We start from the raw sequence: 4,148 nt of genomic DNA, 5'->3' as shown, positions 1-4,148 counted from the left end.
TCTTTCCCTCACCCCCTGCGTCTTCTCACAATTGGGAAGGTCTTTGACCCCAGGTGATTGATGATGACCCTTACAGGGTCACTGCCTTTCATTTGAAATACTTTTCCCTCCTGGTGACAACAAACCTCGCAAATGAAATGTCTCCCGAAATGTCTCCCCGAGTAGTACAAGGTTAATGTCACAGTTCCTGCTTTGCAGTGATTCAGTGATTCAGGCAAAGGCTACTACTACCTGTTCATGTGGGTTGTTTTCTGTGGGCAGAGCTTTGAGCCTCAAACCGGACAAATGTCTCAGCCTTGGCATTGCTTCACACCCTACTTTTATGGACTTCCCTTGGTGTTCCAAGGATTAAACGTCAAGGGTGCCTTTAGAATTGTGAGAAATAATTTTTGTCCTGCTGAATGCCTTTAATGTGCTTGTGTTGACCTGGTTTGTTAGAATTTTGAGTCCCTTCTCTTTCCTCTTTGACCACACCTGGCGGGTCTTGATTCTTGGTTGCATCTGGAATTCCTTCCTCAACCTATCCTTTTGACCCCATGGACAAAACAGCTTAAAGCGTACCTGAGTAGTGAGCTACTGTGGGCCGTCCCGTAAACCTCATGCTGTTTCAGTTATATCAGTGAGACTGGCGGAACTGGTTTTAACTCCTCAGGGATGGGGAGTAAGCCGGCCTGTCAGGCAGACATGGAGGCTCCCTTTGAACACCAAAGAGGCAGCCCCTCATCCTTTTCCTGGTTTAGAAAGAGCCATTTATCTAACCTGTTTTGGGTGCCTGATCCCTAAGGGGTTCTCTTGTCAGAGGATGATAAGTAGAGTGTGAATATAAGATGATTAGTGCTAGGAGTCACCTGTGTTCATTTCTCCCTGACTTCTTATCTCTTCTAGTAGACAATTTTAGAACAAAAGATGTACTATAAAGCTTTGTTTAGTTTCTGTTTCGTAATCTGGATCTTGAGAGCAAAGAGGTGATTGGCAGTTTAGGCTTCTGAAAAAATGATATATGGTCTTGCTTCATAAATGAATTATTCCTATTCTTGATTGGTTGGGGACTAATTCCCTTTAGTGCCTTGCACATAGTCATTGATTAATAATTGTGTGTAACTGTATATTTGTAAATGCTTATCATTGGACAAGAGAGGGATCAGATGAAAACGGGAAACTATCATTACCAGCCAAAAATTATAATAGAAACAAAAAAGACCCCAACTGTTTCTGAGAATCAGTATTCTAACCTTCGTGTAGAAGGTCAAGATATAAAACACCCAACATGTGATTCTTTGACGATAAATTTCTTATTAAATGTAATTTTGTTTAAAATTTTAATATTCCAGGGGAAAACAGTTAAATTTTAATTCTGAGAATTTAGAATTGCTGCTGTTCACACTCCACCTAGCAATACTTGAGAAGGTGACAGAGTACATCTCTAATTTATAAACATGTTTCAAAATATTGAGCCTATTTTTTCCTATTATGGAATTTTGCTTAACATGTAATTTTTCTGCATCAAGACGTATATAATTGCTAATACTTCCCGAAGAGTATAATTTGGGAATGTTGCATAAGTAAGTTCTCTCCCCTATTGTAAAGCTATCTTTATGTATATTTGGAGGAAAAGTTGGCCCTGAAAGAAGCTGCTTGCAGCATGCATCCTTATTACAAGGTTAATGTAGCATCGCTCTCCCTCTCTCTCTTTCTTTCTTACAACAAGAATACGGAACTCTAAAGGAAGCGGTTCTGTATTTAGAAATAGTTCCCTGTGGAGCTCCGAGAACGAAGGCTCTTTTTGAAGAAATCATTCGGCGCGAGTTGTTTTCCTCTGTCCTTTCTCTGGCAGTTGCCAGCGTCTGTGCGCAGTCCTGGAAGTTATCCCATCATAAGCAGGGACCACATTTGAATCACGGCCCCGTCATTAAAAGGTGACTGATAACAGCTATGGGGATTTTTAGCGCTGTCTTCAGTTGATGCTGAGTCCTAGGGATTTTAGTGATGTGAGTTGGTGAGGTCTTCTCTCCATGTTTCTGTGCAGCTCCCTGCTTCTTTGTCTCTCAGAGCCTCTTATCTTTGGGGGGGTAAGTTTGGTTGTTAGAAGTGATCCCCTTAGAAATCCTATGAGACTGACTCTGCAACCCTTCTCTATAATGCAGACTACTTTCTTTACAAGAAAATTATTGATTTTCCTAGGTTTTTCTGTAATTTTTGAAATTCAGACCCTTTAGGCTAAGTCTATCTGTATCACAGGAGATAACACCCAAGAAATCCAGATCTCCCTGAAGTCACTTGTAAAAGTCTTCCTCTATTTCCTCCCCAGTCTCCAGATTGATTTAATGCACTCAGGTGTTTAAAATCCTTAATGAATTACGTGACAGCTCATTTGGTTTGAATGAACTACATGACCAAACGAGCCAGTTATTGGCTAACTGTAGACTTGGCATATCAAAGAGAAACAATTGATTGGGTAATCATCCATAATTAAATGCTCTTAACGTTCCAGGAATAACTAATTTCTGCCTCTGAATTTTTGCTACACTCTCCTCTCTCAGATGCTTCAGGTAATGAGATGAGTACCCTTAGAAACTGGAAAATGCTATAGGGAGGGAGGACCACGGGGAGAAAGATAGATTCAGGAGAAATACTTCCTAAAGGAAGGTTTTAGTTTTTATTTCTGTTCGTGGGAAAAAAAAGAAAATCTGCCAGAAAGGGAAATTAGATCACTTTGTGAATTAAACTTAATTTGGAATACTACTTAGTCTTTGAGACAGTTGGCAAAAAAAAAAAAAAAATTTTTTTTTTTTTAATCAGCCCATTGACCAGGCTTGCAGAGTTTTAAATGTGTCTATTTCGGGTTGTCTTTGTGATGCAAAAGCAGTCGTCTTCCATCCTGGAATGTTCTCAAGGTGACATCTAGAGGATATTGTGGTGATATCTCAGGAAGTTTTGTCAGATAGCTAGTTTAAGCTATGTCTCTTGGGTGGTTAATGGTTCTGTAGAAGGCAGTATCCAAATTATGTGGATCCACAGTGAGATTCCTTCTTGCTTAATTCTTGTAGATAAAAATAAGTTTAAAAATTCTATCCCAAAATAAAGCAATTGGAGGTTGTACAAGTCTATTTTGCATAACTTAAGGAGCCATGCATCTTGGCACAAACCACAGTGAATCTGTACACTGCACTGAGTCATGGTGTCCATTCATGTCCACCAAAGCTTCTAATGAGTGCAGAATGGTTTGGTTTGAGTCTTATTTTCTTGGCCAATTTCTGCACATTTTCATTTAGGGTGTTAAGTTGTGAGTAGATCAAAAAGCAGATATTTGGTTATAGGAAATCAAGTGAAAATGAGCAAAAGACTTGGACAGTTCCTGAGCTGGGTAATCAAATCTCCAGAAATCTACCGTGAGCACAAAGCATTAAAAGGGGAGACTAAGGTGACACAGATTTGGAACTAAAGTGGGTGGGAGTATCGTCAGAGGCTTGAGAGGGCTGGATGAGAACAATGGTGAGCTTAGAAAATTGGGAAAGATGGAACTAGACATAACCTGGAGAAGAGAAGATTAATTAGTGAACGAATTAGTTCTAGGCCTCAAGAATGATAATTTATTACCAGCTACTGCCAATGCTTGAGACTGAGACAAGGGAAATAGATTAAATCTCAGCAGCAAGGAAATTTAGATAGAAGAGAACATAACCAAGACCCTGAAAGTTGCCATATACTAGAGTGAAAACCTGAAGGAGGAGAGGGTATGATTCTTCTTCCCAATGACCTTCACTTCTAGAAATCCTCCAAATAGAGGAGTCACAGGAACCAAGGTCTAGACCATAACAGTATCATTCCGTCATGCTATAACACTCCGTCTCCCAAAGGCATCTCCTGAGCCATAGCTAAAATAATAGATGGTTCTTGACCTTTTGAGCAAAATTTTTTAACCCAGATAAACAAGCATTTAAATCTTAATATCTGCCATGCCCCCAGCTCCACTGTACACTCAGCTTGGAGTGATATCCTGAGAGCTGGTGGAAAACTGGATAGTAACGAGGGCCATGAAAGGGGATAGTGTAATTGGGAGAGGAGGGGCATGCCTCATGCCTGGGGGCTGTGTGAGTCAAAAGCAGACAGACACAGGGGAGGGGCGGGGTGGGCGGGTGTCGGCGGGG

General features: G+C 40.6%; 1 protein-coding gene across 3 annotated transcripts in view; it reads left to right on the top strand.

The window, feature by feature from the left end:
* Nucleotides 1-4,148, top strand: part of SLC25A13 (solute carrier family 25 member 13) — a 205,760-nt gene that overhangs the window by 138,101 nt on the left and 63,511 nt on the right. The gene's annotated exons all lie outside the window — the stretch shown is intronic.

This window comes from Lipotes vexillifer, unplaced genomic scaffold (genome assembly GCF_000442215.2).
Source record: "Lipotes vexillifer unplaced genomic scaffold, Lipotes_vexillifer_v1.1 scaffold172, whole genome shotgun sequence".
Taxonomy (NCBI): domain Eukaryota; kingdom Metazoa; phylum Chordata; class Mammalia; order Artiodactyla; family Lipotidae; genus Lipotes; species Lipotes vexillifer.
Note: the sequence above shows the minus strand (reverse complement) of the source record. Positions and strands in the feature narration are given on the sequence as shown.